The sequence below is a fragment of the Hemiscyllium ocellatum genome, unplaced genomic scaffold (assembly GCF_020745735.1).
Source record: "Hemiscyllium ocellatum isolate sHemOce1 unplaced genomic scaffold, sHemOce1.pat.X.cur. scaffold_1348_pat_ctg1, whole genome shotgun sequence".
In the NCBI taxonomy this organism is placed as follows: Eukaryota; Metazoa; Chordata; class Chondrichthyes; order Orectolobiformes; family Hemiscylliidae; genus Hemiscyllium; species Hemiscyllium ocellatum.
In genome coordinates this window covers 60,352-79,304 of record NW_026867751.1, presented here as the reverse complement: position 1 = coordinate 79,304, position 18,953 = coordinate 60,352, and the positions used below count along the sequence as shown (strand labels likewise).

Genomic DNA, 18,953 nt, shown 5'->3' with positions numbered 1-18,953 from the left:
GGGTCTGGGAGACTGTGTTAATTCTGACCTGGTCCAGCCGACATGTCAATCCTGACCCTGAATAATGGGGTTGACTCTGAACCATCTCCTGCGCAGTCAGAATGGATGACAAATGCTGCCCCAGCAAGTGATGCCGTGAGCCCATGAACAAACAAAATAAATCTGATCGCTGTGGTTAGTTGTGAACTCGCCGGTGTTACTGGAAGAGGATGAATGGGAAGGTTTATGGGGTAAAGGGAGAAGAATGGCAGTCAGTGAGGTGATCCTTTGGAGAGCTGATCAGCCAATCAGCCTCCTTTTGTACAGTAACAATTCTGTGAATAATTAATTCTGAGCCCTCTAAGGAAATATCAGAGCAGGGTTTACAAAGAGGTCAGATTGAATGAGTGTCTCGGTGAACACAAGTGAGACACAGGTACAGAGAGGCTTTGGGATGGATTAAATTAAATTTTATATATTTGCACAGTCATCAACATTACAGCAGTGAAAAATGGGAGTGATGGAGAGAGTGGAATCAGAGCAGCAAATAAATCTTCAACATTTATGCAGCTAAAGGGGATGCTGGGTAAAGATACCGTAGTTAGTGTTTATTTCATTCCAGGCACACCAGCCTAGGAGCACATCCTTCCTGTATACATTCTCTCGAGCTCTTGAAGATTTTTGTTCATTTGAAGTGTTTCATGTTTAGATACTCCAGAGAAGACAGCTTCAAGCTCCTCAATCTCTCCTGCCAGGGCAATGCTGCTACTAGAATTCAATTCACTGGCATGTTACTGGCTGCTTCATGGACTGGAACTGGCAATTGAGACAGAAAGGTTACTGTATAAAATATCTTCAATGGTATTGCCAGTCGTGAGTGGTTTTAGGAAAATGACCTTGCCTTACGGGCATTGAGTGTCAGAGCACTTCCTGTTGTGGGGCATCCTGTTTAGATACAATCTATTGATAACTATGAGAACTGACGAGCACTGGCTCTGTCAAAGTGGTCAGAGCATTATGGCTGTCATCGAAGCTGGTAACAAACTTCCCATGGGTTAAAAATTGTAAATGATAGAGTAGGTACGAGGTCTGATGACGCTGTTGGAGTATTGATGTTGTTGTTAATCACATTAACTCGGCAGGAGTTGATTGAATTCATATTGTCTCTTTCTGAATCTCAGGATGTCGCTGGGCAATAAGTCTTCACAAACATCAATGAGCAGGGGTCTCTGTTTTGATTTAAATTGCTCTATAGCACTGCTGCTCCACAGCACCAGGTACAAGGTTGGAGTCCAGCCTTGGTCAACAGCCTGTGTGGAGTTTGCACATTCTCCCCAGGATAGTGTGGGTCCACTCCAGGTGCTCTGGTTTCCTCCCACAGTCCAAAGATTTGTGGGTTAGGTGGATCAGTCATTCTAAATTGTCCACAGTGTCCAGGATTGTTCAGACTCTGTGGATCTGCCATGGGAAATGCAGTGTTACAGGGGTGGAGTGCTCCAGATGGGATGCTGTTTGGATAGTTGGTGGGATTTGATGGGCCAATGCTCTCCTTCCACACTGTCGGGATTCTATTCTATGATTGAGGATAAAGGTGATGCAAAAGGGTGTCCTTGGAGAAGGAGCACGTAGCTTTTATCAATTGTCCCGTTGTCTTTAGATAGAGATGGGCACCGCAGTGGATACAGTGCTTTATCTCCATCGCTGCCTCCTCACTCCCAACTCTACTTTGATTTGATCCCTTCCCGCTGAACCCGGATGTGGAAGTGCATTCGCCTGGAGAATCCCTGCCCTGCCTACTTCTTCCTACCCGGGCTCTATGGCTATATACATACCTGGGAGATAGCAGCAGGAGGAGACCATTCAGCATTTTAATCCTGCTCCACATTCAATGGGAAACAGCTGACCATCCAGCTCAGTCTCCTGTTCCTGCTGTGTTCCAATCCCCTTTCATGACTTTACCCCGAAGAACTATATCCAAGTCCTTCTTTGGCTTCACTGCCTTTTGTTCCAGTGACGTTGCGGTGTTACTGTGTGGGTGTAGGCAGGGGTAATGTGTTGGTGCTGCCTCCTGGAGGATGCACTCAGCGTCCCTCTTCATCCTGCAGTAACATCAACTGGGGTTCAGCAACTAGAGATAGAAACCATTTCCAGGATATGGGCATCACTGGCTCAGCCAGCATTTATTCCCCATCTCTAGTTACCCTTGAGAAGATGGTAGTGAGCTGCTGTCTTGTACTATTCACAGTCCATTTGGCACAGAGAGACCAACAATGCTGGGAGGGAGAGTGTTGCTGGATTTTGGCCAAGTTATTCTCCATCTTTGGTTCTTCAAATGCTGGTTAACTTAATCACAATCTGCACAGGAGTTTGAGATTTCAGTCTGCAAATCTTCACCATAAAGCACCCTGAATAAACAAATATGTACAGGTTAGAAATTCAGAGCAGACAATTCTAGCTTCTCTGGAAATCTTTTTTCCCTTTCTTCTGCAAAAGCTGTAACCCTCCAGCCCACTTACTCTCTCCCACCATTCTGCCTCTGCTGTCCCTAATGTACCCACCCCCATTCTCATGGAGTTACTGATAAACAGATCCATGCCACCACTTCCCGTCCCCGGTTAGACTCTGCACCCTTTCTGGGTTTACTCCATTTCCCTTCAGTTACTGCAAGTCTATAATGTTACAGCAGGATAAATCAAAAGGAAATAAATAGAAAGGGTGGTAGCAGATGCTGGACAGAAGAGGAACCTTCAGTCTGGGAGAATGGGTCAGATCCTTCTTTGTTTCCCATTGGTCGATTCCCAGCATTATGACAAGTTGGGGATGGAACTTGGTCCCATGTGGGTGTGGTGACACTTTGACCCCCCCAACCCATCAATACTACAAGCTGATTGGTCCCTCCTCCAGCCAATAACAATGTCAAATGCTTTCCGCTAATTACCCCAAAGCACATGCGCCAAAATCCACCCATATTCTGTACATGTACAGTCTGGGCTTCCCCTCACACGTGTGGTCCCTGCCTCAGGGATTGTTGGAGTTATAGTCCTCATGAAGGCACTGGAGACATGTTTCTGGATAGTGAATGAAAAGTGTGGGCTGGAGGGTGTTGTGTATAGGATCCCCATTCAGACACACAGGACATATGGGCTGTCATTGGTTTTACTGAGACATATGCTTCCACAACCTGATTTCTGACGTAAGGAACATAGATTGCGGGGTGGGGAGGTTAATAAGGGGTAGCAGATTTTAAGCAGATGTAGCTGAGTGGTTAGCACTGCTGCCTCACAGCATCAGGGACCCGGGTTTTATTTCAGCCAGATGTGACTGTGTGGAGTTTACCATGTCTGCGTGGGTTTCCTAGGGTGCCCGAGCTTCCTCCCACAGTCCAAAGATGTGTAGGTTAGGTGAATTGCCCACGCTAAATTGCCCACAGTGTCCATGTATGTGCCGTCCAGAATACTCTGTTGTGAATATCTATCCTATACTTTAATACAAAGCCAAGGTCTTTGACGATGAAACGCAAAGCACCCAGGAAACTTCGCCTCACCTCGTAATCTGATAAATGACTTCTGATAAATCTGGTTGAAATTAGAACACAGCTGGAAAACTGGAAAATTAGATCCAGTCCAAGATCCAGTGCTTAAACAAAGGAGACTACAATAGGATGAGGCAGGAGTTGGCTAATGTAAACCGGAAGCAAAGACTTTACCGTGGGAAAGTTGACGGACAACGGGGGAATTTTTCGAAGTGCTCAGCAAAAGTATATATCAGGGAAAAGGAAGGACTGTAGGAAAAAGGAGTAATCTGCCATGAGTGGCTCAGGAAATAAGGGAGTCTATCAAATTGAAATAGAAGGCAAACAAATTGGCAATAACCAAGGAGAAACTAGGAGATTAGAAAAACTTTAAAGATCAACAGAAAGCTAGATGGGATTGGGGGAGAAAAGTGATGAGTAGCTATCCCCAGGGCCGGAATAGCAGTTTACACTGCTAGAGAGGAACCTATTGTGTGGGGAAATGTGGCCTCTCATTGTTGAAGCACTTAACTGTTACCATAGAGATAATCCTGATCACGTTACAAATCACAGCACACTCCAAAAGCTTGTACTTCCAAATAAACCTATTGGACTATAACCTCGTGTTGTGAGATTTATAAATTTGTCCACGCCACCCCAACACCGGCTCCTCCATATCAGAATCCTGACAGACATCCCCACTGAAACTGAAGTGCCTGTCAGGTACTTGAGGGAGCCACAGGGGGGTATGTTTTAACCACAAAGTGCGAAACTGAAGTCGACTTTCTAACTGACCGTTGCCATGGAGATAATACTGAGAGAGAGTCTCTATTCAAAGTCCCAAACCACAAAAGGTATAAGAATGGGAGCTTTACATTGGATAGGTGGGGCTTTACCTGATGCTGCCTGGAGGTGTTTTGCATGTACACTATCCAGGTAACTGCCATGTCTCATCAATAAAGACTCTGAGAAGACCTCTCAGAGTTCTGTACCTAGTTATCCCTATCCAGCAGGGTTTAGGAATATGAGTACACAGCAGTCAGTCTTCACAGTGGAGGATACGAAGAACATGCCAGTAATTGATAAGGAAACTGAGGAAGGTGAGGACCAAGAAACAACCATTATCACCAAAGCATTAGAGCTGGGCAAGCTAATGGAGCTAAAGGTAGTTAAGTCTCTTTGCCCTGATGGAATACATCCCAGGGTGCTCCCAGAGATAGCAGGAGAAAGAGGAAATATACCTGGAGTCAGAGCCCTACAGCAGAGACAGGCCCTTTGGCCCAAACTGGCCCATGCCGACCAGAATGTCCATCCACACTAACCCCATTTCCCTGCACTTGGCCCATCTGCTTCTGACCCTTTCCTATCCATGTATTTGTCCAAATGTCTTTTACCTGTTGTGACAGTGTACCCACCTCAACCACTTCCACTGGCAGCTCAGTCCATATACATACCACCGTCTGTGTAAAACAGTTGCCCCTCAGCTTCCCTTTTATTCTTTCCCCTCTAACCCTCAACTGATGCTCTCCAGTCCTTAATTCCCTGGGAAAAAGACTGAATGCATTCACCTTATCCATGCCCCTCATGGTCTTATACACTTCTAGAACAGTACCCACTCAGTTTCCTCTGCTCTAAACAAAAAAATCCTCGCTTGTCCAACCTCTCCCTATAACTCAGACCCCTGAGCCCTGACAACATCCTTTTAAATTGTTCTGCACCTTTTACAGTTTAATAACTGAAACCTACACTGCATTCATCATATTTCCAGTGTTTCCCCACGGTGCTGGAACCGACGTGACAACGCCAATGGATTACAATCCATGATCGAGAATGAACTCCTTTACAACAATCCCGTTTTCATAGTGTTTCCCAAGGTGCAGGTATCCTTGTGTCTTTCTGGTTGTCTGGTTAATTAAAGACTTGTCCTTCTACAAAGCAAAGCTATGGCTTGATTTTTCCTGGGAAACATGCCATGATTTTTCAGACTTTCAAAAACAAACAAACTCTTTCTCCAGTCACCACCCTAACATGGACTTGGCTGTGTCTCAGTAGTTTTTCCAGTCACACTCTTATTTGGAATATTCGCCCACGGACAGAATACACACCTTTCCTTCCACAGGAAAAGGCCAATGAATATTCAGATCGGCACGGATCAAGTAACTATCAGATCTGAACATGAAGTTCAATTTGAATTTCTCATCCACAAACCCACCCTTTCAGTACCCTACAACTGAGAAAACAACTCACCATATTAATACAGGATGGATCTTTATTGGACAATTATAGTATTAAATTGTAGTTTCATGTTTCCCAAAGTTTTAACTCTCAGTCTAACAATTTCTCTTTCTTCTGTGAACTGAAATCCGAACCAATCCCCTCACTCCTTCCCTCCACACCCAGTTCTCACACTCTCTCTCTTCTCTTTGAATTCAGTTTCCTAGCTCTTGTCTGCGGACTAAGAACCAAATGAATGAGTCTGACTCTGAGTCCTGCAGGTCGGGGGGGGGGGGGGGGGGGTGGGGGGGGGGGGGCGTTGTTGGTGAATCCTCTGATGACAACCATCCTGCATACACTGCTTCCTGCACACTCTGGCCAAAACCTGTCTTACTAAAATGAACCAAATTAGAACTCTAATTGCAGGTCCATCCTTGTCACTTTCAATAAAAACCCTGAATCTTCACAAAAGAGTTCTGATAACTTTCTGCAAAATGCTGCCCCACTGATAGTCTGATCACATGTCAGGGTACCAGGAAATAGGCCATTCCCCTGGGTCCTGCTCCCAGAGGGAGGAAGATGCCAATGACAGATTAATCCCTCACAACCACAGCCTCCTTCCCAGGCACTGTACATACTCCCACAATAGGCCAGCACTGTGCCCATACACTGGTCTCCTCTCCTACAGCACGTGCTCCCGATCATACAGGAGTCCGGGAGACTGACAGCAGCTGCTGCCCAATATATCAGAATCCCTACAGTATGGAAACTGGCCCTTCGGCCAAACAAGTCCATACCGACCCTCCAAACAGAACTTACACAGACCCATTCCCCGACCCTAAATTTACCCCTGACTAATGTAACTAATACTATGGACAATTTAGAATGGCCAATTCAGCAATGGTAACCACTGAGCCGTCTCTATGGACGGGAAGGGGCGGGGCTGGAGAACTGGGGTAATGGGATTGTAAACAATGAATGAATGTGGAGGACACTGGGGGATGGACAGGTCAGTGAGGGACAGGAGCAGTACAGCAGCAGGAGGGAATCCTGGACAAACTGAGAAATGGGAGAGTCTGACAGGACAGAAACTACAGGAAGGTTCTGTTTAGAGGCTCAGGCAGGGACAGCTGGGAGACAGTATGGCCTGGTGGCTTGGGCAGGTTTTCTAATCATCCTCTTCAAAGATGCTGTTCCTCAACGCTGAGCCTGACCCTCCTGGTCAGCAAGGTTAGATCGTACGGAGTACAGAGCTGGCCCGAAGGTAGAAGGCAGAGGGTACTTTTCAGGCTGGAGGCCTGTGACCAGTGGAGTGTCACAAGGATCGGTGCTGGATCCACGTTTCGTCATTTATATCCATGATTTGGATGTGAACATAAGAGATATTATAAATAAGTTTGCGGATGACACCAAAATGGGAGGTGTGGTAGACAGGGAAAAAGATCAGAGTACAAGGGGATCTGGATCAGATGGGTGATGGGCTGAGGAGTTCAGTTTAGAAAAATGCGAACTGCTGCATTTTGGAAAAGCAAACTTTAGCAGGACGTATACAGTTAATATAAGTTCCAGGGGAGTGCTGCTAAACAAAGTGTCCTTGGAGTGCAGCTTCATAGTTCCTTAACAGTAGAATAGCAAGTAGATAGGATAGTGAAGGTGGCAGTTGGTCTGCTTGTCTTTATCGGTCAGAGTGTTTAGTATAGGGGTTGGGAGGTCATATTGCGGCTGTACAGGACATTGATTCGGCAACTTTTGTAATATTCCATGCAATTCTGGTCTCCTTCCTGTCAGATGGATGTTCTCAAAATTGAAAGGGGTCAGAAAAGAATTATAGGATGTTTCCAGGGTTGGATCGGCTGTTTTCCCTGGACCGTCAGAGGCTGAACGGTGACCTGAAGGAGACTTTTGAAATCAGGCCGGGCATGGATAGGGTAAATAGACAAGATATTTTCCCTGCCGGGGGTGGCGGGGGGGGGGGGGGGGAAGGGAGTACAGAACTAGGGGACTGGGAGTGGAGGGTAGACAGAGAGGGTGGGTGGATCGAGAGGGTTGTGACAGAAATGGGTGGGGACAGAGAGGGGGATAGAGAGGGGAGGCACAGAAATGGATGGGGCCACAAAACAGGATTCGAGAGGAGGGGAGCAGACCAGGGTGGGGGGGGACAGAGGTGGCGACCGACAAAGAGGGGGAACAGACTGAGGGCGGGGGGGGGTTACCGACAGAGGGGGGAAAAGAGACGGGTGTGCGACCAACAAGGGGGCGACTGACAGAGGGTGTGACAGATTGTGGGACAGATCAAAGGGGGGGATGCACGACCGACGATGTGGGGGGGCCGACAAAGGACTGACCGACAAAGGAGGGGGGGTAAGAGAGAGTGGGGGGAGACGGGAGGGAACACAGAGGGGGAAGATGGAATGTTATTTTATAAATCTACTACTCAACCCTGTTTGTTTTCTCCTCCTCACCTGACTTCCCTCTGAAGGGCTCAGAACAACTGCATAGTTCCTGGAAAGTGGGGTTTCAGGGAGATCAGGTGCTGAATGTGGCATTTGGGACACTGACCTTTAATGGAATGCGCTGGTCAATAACTGGACCCTGGTTTGATTCCACTGTCTGTGTGGTGTTTACACATTCTCCCTGTGTGTCTGCGTGAGCTTCCTCTGAGTGCTCTCAATTTCCTCCCACAAATCCAAAGCCATGCAGGTTAGCTGGATTAGCTTTGGGTAATGGTAGGTTACAGAGTTAGGGTGGAATGCTGTTCCGATGATTGGTATGGGTCATGGGCCGAAAGGCCTGCTTCCACACTGTAGGGATTCTGTCACTGAGTATAGGGATTAGGAGGTCACGTTGTGGCTGAGTAGGGCATTGGTGAGGCCAGTGTTAGAATACTGCATTCAATTGTAGTCTCCCTGATTTCAGAAAGATGTTACCAGAAAAGTACTCAACCTCTTAATGGCAATTCCTGGGAAGTGATGACAAACAAACAGACCGTGCAGTGTGGGTTGATAGTTCCTTGAAAGTGTAGTTGAAGGTAGACAGGTCGGTGAAGGTGGTGTGCGGTATGCTAGCTGTTATTGGGCAGTGCATTGAGGATAGGAGTTGGGAGATCATGTTTCAGTTGTACAGTTTATTGGCTTGGCCACCTTTGGAATCCCCAGACTGCTTTCAATTCCAGCCTCCCTCTTACAGGAAAGATGTTGGGAAACTTGCACGAGTTCAGAAAAGTTTTACTAGGGTGTTGCCAGTATTGGAACATTTGAACCATAGGGAGAGGCTGAATAGGCTGAGGCTATTTCCCTGCAGCACTGGACACTTTAGGTGGCTTTATTGAACTTTATAAAATTATGAGGAGCAATGATAGGGTGACTAGTCATGGTTTATATTTTTCCCCCAGAGTCGGGGAGACCAAACAAATGTGAATCTTTTTCCCAAGGTGGGAATGACAAATTCTAGAGGAGAGATGGCAAGTTTAAAGGATATGAAAACTGAAACAACTGAAGATGCTGTAAACCAGGAAGAGAATCAGAAGTTTCTGGAAAAGCTCAGCAGGTCTAGCAGCAGGTGTGAAAAGAAATTAGAGTTAATGTATCTGAGGAAGGGTGACCAGACCCGAAACTTTAACTGAGTTTTCTTCACAGATGCTGCATGACCTGCTGAGCATTTCAACATCTGTGCAAGTTTAAAGGGAGTTGTTTGGAGTATATACCTGAGAGGAACTTTATGAAGTTTATAAATTGAAGTGAGACCACATCTGGAAGTAATGACAGAAGTTTTGGTCCCTTTATTTAAGGAAATACATTTCATCAGAGGCATTTCACAGAAACCTGACTGGGATGATCCATCGTTTGCAGGGATTATCTTTTAAGAAAAGGCTGAAGTAGTTGGGACTCCACTCACTGGATTTGGGAAGAATGAGAGGTGATCTCATTGTAACATGTAGAATTCTTAAGGAATTTGACAGGGTAAATACTGAGAGGATGTTTCCCATCATGAGGGAGTCTGGAAGCAGATTTTGGGTCAGTCACGGAATCATGGATTCTGTTTTAGATTCGTCAAGTTTAAGGCAACACCGACACGGGTCAGGGGTTTCAGTAGCAATGGAGCTGGGGTGAGGTGGAGACAAGCAACATTTTAGAGATTGGAATTCCTGGCGTTTGTGATTGTGTAGATATCTGATCAGAAGGTCAACTTGGGGTTACAGATATGACAGCAATATTGTGAAGAGTATGGTTCTATCTCAGATAGTTCCCAGGGAGAGGAAGGGGGTTAGCAGTAAGGGAAAGGAATTTGTAATAGCAACTGAAGGCAATGAGTTTAACCACTACAACGTTTCATTGGGGGAAACTGCAGCCAATCACGTAGTGGGAGCGTGATGAGCAGTTTGATAACTGAGTAATGGAGAGGGATGATGGGGAAGGAGAGCTGGGCATTGTCAGTGTACATGTGAAACCTAACACGGTGCTTTTGGACGATGTCACCTCCTGGCAGTATGTAGGTGAGAAACAGGAGGGACCAAGGAGAGATCCTGGAGGGACACCAAATACAAGGAATTCAGAAAGAAAAGGGAGAGTGGAGATGGAGGAGGTGTTTGCAACAACGGTGAGGTCAAATATTAGTTTGTAGCAGAATGGGAGAGAAGGACATAACCAGAAAAGAGAGACAGATAGAACAAGGAACAATATCTGTGACTTAGTGAGGGGGAGTGATGAGGAGGAGGCACAGCCTAACACCAAAAACACTATTTCTACATTAGTGACGTCACCCAACTCCACCCTAGTCTCAGCTCATTTACTGAAACACTCGTCCATCCCTGTGTTATCGCCAGACTTCGTTATCAAACACACTCTTTGCCAACCTCCCACATTCAACTTACATTCAATCTCAAGAGTATCTAAAACCCTACTGTCCAAGTGCTCACTTGTACCAAAATTTGTTGATCCATCAACAAGCAACAGTTTAAAATTCTCACCCTTGATGAAATTCCTGGCTGTGAACATCCCTGTCTCCCTGAACCACACAACCTGTGAGACCCCGACAACTCATTTTCTTTCAGATTCCCAACGATGTGTTTATTCATTGCTTCACCTATCTGGCTGTTTCTACTGTTGCCAAGGCAACACTGTCTGGAATTCCCACCCTAACCCTCTCAGACCTGCTTTCCTCCTTTAAGGTATTCCTGAAAACCTGTTTTTTTGGCAGTTCTTTTGATCACCTGACCTAATCTGTGGCTTTATGTCAGAAGCTCTCAATAGTATTTCTGTGGAATTATAAACTTAAAAAAAAACAAACTGTTGTTGATTTGCACATACATTGTCAACTCTTCACTGTCGCTGAGTGAATAATCTATAACAGCACTTACCCAACCACATTGTGGGAGCACCTTCACCACACGAACTGCAGCTGTACAGGAAGTCAAACATCACCCTCTCCCCAGGCAATGGGGCTTTGGCATTAATCACTGGGATCTGTGGAGGGAGAAACAGTTGATATTTCAGGGAGTGTAAAATGCATTATAGGGAGGGAAAATGGGGCAGAATTTGGATTTTCAAATTTGTGTTTTACAATGTGCACTACGTTCTGTAAAACCACTCATTCCATACTGTGAAAATTTCCTTCTCTTTCTGGTCAATACGTCTTTCCTTTCCCCTGCCCTGTACCTTCACACATTTCCAATGCCTTGGTCACAACAACACTGTGCTGTCAGTGAAGTTTATCACGTGGTTGAGTATTGTCCCGCCCCTCATTCACTCCGATTGGTTGAAGCAACAACTAGCGCCTCTAGCCCCCGATCCCCCATTAACATCAACAATCCGAGGCCCATTGTGGGCTGGAGCATGCTCAGTGCTTCCTGCTTTTGCTGCTGTTCATCAGGTATAAGAGAGAGAGGGCTCATCCCTGTTTCTCCTGATGTCAGACAATAACAACAACTACCTGCATTGTAGGGAGCCTTTCACATTGAGAAATCTCCTAAAATGCTTCACGGATGATGGAAACGTTGATTAAAGAGAACGATTTTTAGATACATCTTTAAGGTGGACAGAGGGGGTTAGGGAGGATATTCCAAAGGTTTGTGTTCTCGGCAGCTCCAATCGTGGAGTGATATAGGTGGGCAACAGCTTACAATGGAGACAGTTAGGGGCTAACCATAGGTTAAGAACCCCATGTCGAAGCCCCCTACCCCACACACCAGGCCTTGCTCTCATAGCCTGTCATCACACACTACCTATGGTTAGCCACTAACAGTCTCCATTAACAGCTAGTCACCCTCCCCCAGCCAGATCGTTATCCTTTATCCAACCGTTCTTCTCACTCTATCCCCACCTATCCTTTACTCCTTATATCCTCCCCCCACACTATCTTCTGCAAATAAACTGACTTTTTTTCCTCAGTAATATCTGTTCTGTGGAAGGGACACCGGATCTTAAACTTTAACTCTGATTTCTCTTCACAGATGCTGCCAGACCTGCTGAGATTTTCCAGAACCTCCTGGTTGTTGTTTCTGATTTACAGCATCTGCAGTTCTTTTGGTTTTAATTTACCGGGAGTCTGTAATTCAGGTCCAACAGCCTCTGTCCCAGTCTCTGCTGTCTCTCCCACCCCCACCCAGTGACACTGCACCTGCACAGCTCATGGACAGGTGTCGTCTTGCTGGCCACACCCCTCATTCACTCCCATTGGCTGCAGGGGAACACAGACTCTCCTCCTATTGGTCTGGAGCTGCCGTCAATCAGCCGGGCACCATTGCCATGAGAGTGGTTGACTCCTCCCTCTCTCTGCCCTGGGATGAGCTTCATCATTCACAGTGAATAGAGCAGTATCACAGAACACAGGGGCTGGGGGCTATTCAGCCCATTGGGGCTGTACTCTCTCTCTCTGGAGATGCTGCAAATCTGTCCCAAGTACCCTCCCATGAGCCCATAGCCTCCCAAATCTTTCCTTAAAAAGTAAAATTCCAAGTCTGTTTCAGAATACCTGCTGAATCTGTGTCGTTCAGACTGTTCCAGATGCTCAGAACTTACTGAGTAAAATAGCGTTCACATTTTCACCTTGTATTATTTGCCAATTACTTGAAAATAGTTACTAAAAATTGTGACAGTGTTACCAATTCCTCCCTCTCTCTGTAAATTCAAGACCTTGCAACCAAATCTGCACAAGAGCGAAATCACTGCTTCACTTTCTCAGCTCCAAGGATAATTATCTGTGCTTCAGCTAGCTCTGCACAAAAGAGAGGAATGCATCTTAAATTATCAACATCAAAGAAACAGACCTCCGGTCCAATTCGTCCGTGCCAACGAGGAATCCTAAACTAATGGATTCCCATTTACCAGCTATTAGTCTGTATCCATCAAAACCCTTCCTATTCATGTACCCAATTGGAAGCCTTTTAAGAGTTGTGATTTTTATCAGCCTCCACTACTTCATCTGGTAGCCCCTCCCATACACACCCCACACTCAGCTTGAAAACGTTGCCACTTAGATCCCTTTTAAATCTTTGCCCTCTCAACTTAAACCCATGTGCTCTAGTTTTGGACCCACCTAACCTGAGGAAATAGGACGCCAGCTGCTCACCTTATCCACGCCCCTCGTGATTTTATAAGTCTCCATGGAGACACCTCTCAGTCTTTGACTCTCCAGAGAAAATAGCCCCAGCCTATTCAGCCTCTCCCTGTAGGCCAAATCCTCCAATCCTGGTAACGTTTTTGTAAATCTTATCCAAACCTTTTCAAGTTTCACAACATCCTTCCGAGAACAGGGAAATTCAAACTGAAAACAGAATTCCAGAAGTGGCTTAACCAACGTCCTGTCCAGCCACAATATGGCGTCCCAGCTTCTGTATTCAATGCATTGACCAATAACGGAGAGCGTTAATGGCGTCCCATTTGCCAGAGGTTCACCCTTATCCCTCTAAATCCTCCCTCTTCATGTACCCAATCAGATGCCTGATTCCAAGAACAGGAATATTGGAACTGAAAACAGAATTCCAGAAGAGCTGTAATCAGTGTCCTGTCCAGCCACAATATGACATCACAACAGCTGCATTCAATGCACTGACCAATAACGGGGAGCGTACCAAATGCTGCATTCACTACCCCGCCTCCCTGTGACTCTATTTTCAAGGAACTATGAACCTGCACTCCAAGGTCCCTTTGTTCAGCAACGCCCCTCAGGACTTTACCATAAAGTGTATAAGTCCTGCTCTGATTTGCCTTTTCAAAATACAACAGCTCACATTTATCTAAATTGAACTCCGTCTGCCATTCCTTGCTCCAATGGCCCATCTGATCAAGATCCTGTTGTATTCTGAGCTAACCTTCTTCACTGTCCATGACACCTCCAATTTTGGTGTCTTCTGTAAACCTACTGACCATACCTCATATATTCACATCCAAGTCATTTATTTAAGGGCCCAATATCCATCCCTGCAGCACACTGCTGCTCACAGACCTCCGGTCCGCAAAGCAACCCTCCATCATCCTCTGTCTCCTACTTTCAAGGTAGTTTTGTAATGGCTTGCTCTCTCGGCATTCCATATTATCTAACCCTGCTAACCAGTCTGCTTTGTGGAACCTTGTTGAATGTCCATATCAACAGCATTCACCGCCTTCCTTATTCAATTTTTTCGTCACTTCAAAATACTCACTCAAGTTAGTGAGACCCAATTGTGCATGTACAAAGCCACATTGACTCTACCTGATCATTTCTGTCCTGCTGCGCCTTCCTTGTTCGGTCCACACCCTTCCACCAACCCACGCTCCACACCCTTGACCCTCCCTTACCACCACGGGAGATGTAAAACATGCGGCCACACCTCCCTCTGACCTCTGTCCAAGACCCCAAAATGATCTTTTCACATCAGGCAGAGATTTGGCTACACATCCCAAAACCTCATCTTCTGAATATGGGAAATTTAACATGGTTCATCCAACTAAACTACACATCTTTGGACTGTGGGAGCAAACTGGAACACCCGAAGGAAATCCTCACAGAAACTGGGGAGAATGTGTCAACTCCAACACAGACAGTTGCCCGAGGCTGGAATCAAACCCAGGTCCCCGGTGCTGAGGAAGCAGCAGAAACCACTGAGCCACAATACTGTGGGATCTTTGATGCTGATGCGCTGCCCCACTAATACCTCAGTCACTCACCCTGCCTCATTTCCTAAGAGGCAGCGATGATGGAGTGAAATTAGACAGTTAATTCAGAGACCCAGATAACGTTCTGGGGACCTGGGTTTGAATCCCATCACGGCAGATTTTGGAACGTGAATTCAATAAATATCTGGAAAAAATAATCTAGTGATGACAGGAATCCATTGTCAATTGTTGGAAAAACCAATGTGGTTCACTCATGACCTTTAGGGAAGGAAAATTCCATCCTTACCTGGTCTGGTCTGCATGGGACTCCAGACATATAGCAACGCAGTTGACTCTTAACTGCCCTCTGGGTAAACGCAGCAATAAATGCTGGCCGAGCCAGTGACAGCCTCATCCTGTGAATGAATAAAGAAAACAGGCCATGTTTTGTTCCTTCTCTAGTAGGTACATCCTACAAACTCAATCAGAAACGTTCTCATCCACACTGAACAAATACCTTTCCATCCAAGCCCTTAACACTACAGCACTCTGAGGCTATGTTGGTAAAGTTAAAACCCCTTATCATTGCATCCATATTATTCTTACAGATATCTGAGGTCTCCTGGTAAAATTGTGTCTCAATTCCCTGCTGACTATTGGGAGAGGGTCTATAACACAATCCCAGTAGGATGGTCATCCCTTTCCTATTTCTCAGTACCAACCAAATAACTTGCCTGGATGTACTCCCAGGAATATCCTCCCGAAGCCCAGCCATAATGTCATACTTAATCAAAAACACCTCTCCCACTGCGCTGTTGGTCCCTTTCTATCCTTACTATAGCATCTATACCCTGGAACATTAAGCTGCTAGTCCTATCCATCCCCGAGTGATGCCTCTGTAATTGCTGTAATATCCCAGTCACATGTTCAAAACCATACCCTGAGCCCACCTGCCTGACCTGTCAGGTCCCTTGCACTGAAATAAATGCAGTGCAACTGCTCCGTCGCACCTCATTGTGACTTGCTCTTGCCTGCCTTGACAGTCTGACCGGTGAACAGTACCAGCCTCAGACTCACCTCCTTTCTCACTATCTCTTTAGGATTACCCCGACTCCCTCACTGGTTTAATGCCTCCCGAGTGGCGCTAGCAAATCTCCCTGTTCGTCAGGACCCCATGCTTTCCCCTTCCTATGCCATTGGTACCAATGTACAATGTCCTCCCACTGGTTATTTTCCCTTTTGAGAATATTCTGCTCCCTCTGAGAGACATCCTTGACACTGGCACCAGGGCATCACCATCCCATTCTGATCTCTCACTGTCACCTGCAGAAACAGCAGACTGTGTCCCTGACTAGAGAGTCCCCTATCACCATCGATCGTGTGGAACTGAAAATACCTCACATTATGTTAGAAGCCAGTCTCAGTACCAGTAACTTGACTGTCAGTGCTACATTCCCCTGAAAGTCTATTACCACCTACATTTTCCAAAACAGTATACTTGTCTGAGATGGGGATAGCCACAGGAGACTCCTGCAGTCCCTACCTACCCCTCCTAGCTTTCCTGAAGGTAACCCATCTACCTGGCTGTATCTGCAGTATCCTGCAATCCCGAGCCAAGGTCTTTGACAATGTAACACAAAACACCCAGGAAACTTCGCCTCACCTCGTAATCTGATAAAAGACTTCTGATAAATCTGGTTGAACTTAGAACACAGCTGGAAAGCTGGAAGATTAAATCCAATCCAAGATCCAGTGCTTAAACAAAGGAGACTACAATAGGATGAGGCAGGAGTTGGCTAATGTAAACTGGAAGCAAAGACTTTACTGTGGGAAAGTTGACGGACAACGGGGGAATTTTTCGAAGTGCTCAGCAAAAGTATATATCAGGGAAAAGGAAGGAATGTAGGAAAAGGCATAATCTGCCATGAGTGGCTCAGGAAATAAGGGAGTCTATCAAACTGAAATAGAAGGCATACAAATTGGCAAAGACCACGGAGAAACTAGGAAATTAGAAAAAAACTTTAAAGATCAACAGAAAGCTAGATGGGATTGGGGGAGAAACGTGATGAGTAGCTATCCCCAGGGCCGGAATAGCAGCTTACACTGCTAGAGAGGAACCTATTGTGTGGGGAACATATGGCCTCTGTAATTGTTTAAGCACTTCACTGTTACCATAGAGATAAACCTGATCAAGTTACAAATCACAGCACACTCCAAAAGCTTGTACTTCCAAATAAACCTGTTGGACTATAACCTAGTGTTGTGTGATTTATAAGTTTGTCCACCCCACCCCAACACCAGCTCCTGCATATCAGAATTCTGATAGACAGCCCCACTGAAACTGAAGTGCCTATCAGATACTTGAGGGAGCCACAGGGGTGTATGTCTTAACCACAAAGTGCGAAACTGAACTAGACTTTCTAACTGACCGTTGCCATGGAGATAATACTGAGAGAGAGTCTCTATTCAAAGTCCCAAACCACATAGGTATAAGAATGGGAGCTGCACATCGGACAGGCAGGGAGTTACCTGATGCTGCCTGGAGGTGTTCTGCATGTACACTATCCAGGTAACTGCCATGTCTCATCAATAAAGACTCTAAGAAGACCTCTCAGAGTTCTGTGCCTAGTTATTCCTATCCAGCATGGTTTAGGAATATGAGTACACAGCAGTCAGTCTTCACAGTGGAGGATACAAAGAACATGCCAGTAACTGATAAGGAGACTGAGGAAGGTGAGGAACTAGAAACAATCATTATCACGAAAGAGTTAGAGCTGGACAAGCTAATGGAGCTAAAGGTAGATAAGTCTCATTGCCCTGATGGAATACATCCCAGGATATCAACAGAGTTAGTGGGAGAAATAGCAGATGCAGTTAGAGACAGAGCATCCTACAGCAGAGACAGGCCCTTTGGCCCAAACTGGCCCATGCCGACCAGAATGTCCATCCACACTAACCCCATTTCCCTGCACTTGGCCCATCTGCTTCTGACCCTTTCCTATCCATGTATTTGTCCAAATGTCTTTTACCTGTTGTGAGAGTGTACCCACCTCAACCACTTCCACTGGCAGCTCATTCCATATACATACCACCCTCTGTGTAAAACAGTTGCCCCTCAGCTTCCCTTTAATTCTTTCCCCTCTAACCTTCAACTGATGCCCTCCAGTCCTTGATTCCCTGGGAATAAGGCTGAATGCATTCACCTTACCCATGCCCCTCATGGTCTTACACACTTCTAGTAGAGTACCCACTCAGTTTCCTCTGCTCTAAACAAAACAATCCCCACTTGTCCAACCTCTCCCTATAACTCAGGCCCCTGAGCCCTGACAACATCCTTTTAAATTGTTCTGCACTTTTTACAGTTTCATAACTGAAACCTACACTGCATTCATCATATTTCCAGTGTTTCCCCACGGCGCTGGAACCGACGTGACAACGCCAATGGATTACAGTCCATGATCGAGAATGAACTCCTTTACAACAATCCTGTTTTCATAGTATTTCCCATGGTGCAGGTATCCTTGTGTCTTTCTGGTTGTCTGGTTAATTAAAGACTTGTCCTTCTACAAAGCAAAGCTGTGGCTTAATTGTTCCTGGGAAACATGCCATGATTTTTCAGACTTTCAAAAACAAATGAACTCTCTCTCCACAGTCACCACCCTAACATGGACTTGGCTGTACCTCAGTATTTTTCCAGTCACACTGAGATTTGGAATATTCGCCCACGGACAGAATACACACCTTTCCTTCCACATGAAAAGGCCAATGAATATTCAAATCGGCACGGATCAAGTAACTATCAAAACTGAAAATGAAGTTCAATTTGAATTTCTCATCCACAAATCCACCCTTTCAGTATCCTACAACTGAGAAAACAACTCACCATATTAATACAGGATGGATCTTTATATGACAATTATAGTATAAAATTGTAGTTTCATGTTTCCCAAAGTTTTAACTCTCAATCTAACAGTTTCTTTCTTCTGTGAACTGAAATCCAAACCAAACCAATCCCCTCACTCCTTCCCTCCACACCCAGTTCTCTCTCACTCTCTCTCCTCTCTTTGATTTCAGTTTCCTAGCTCTTGTCTGCGGACTAAGAACCAAATCAATGAGTCTGACTCTGAGTCCAGCAGGGTGTTGGGGGAGGGGGGTGGGGGGGCGTTGTTGGTGAATCC

The 18,953-nt window shown here is 45.8% G+C and overlaps 1 long non-coding RNA gene across 1 annotated transcript; it reads right to left on the bottom strand.

Annotated features, from left to right (window-relative positions):
- Window positions 1-434: 434 nt before the first annotated feature.
- Window positions 435-11,136, bottom strand: LOC132809843 (uncharacterized). Its single transcript, XR_009642564.1, has 2 exons — window positions 11,061-11,136; window positions 435-2,384 (listed from the first exon to the last, which is right to left on the bottom strand). It is a non-coding gene; the product is annotated as an uncharacterized LOC132809843 (long non-coding RNA).
- Between the last annotated feature and the right edge of the window lie 7,817 nt (window positions 11,137-18,953).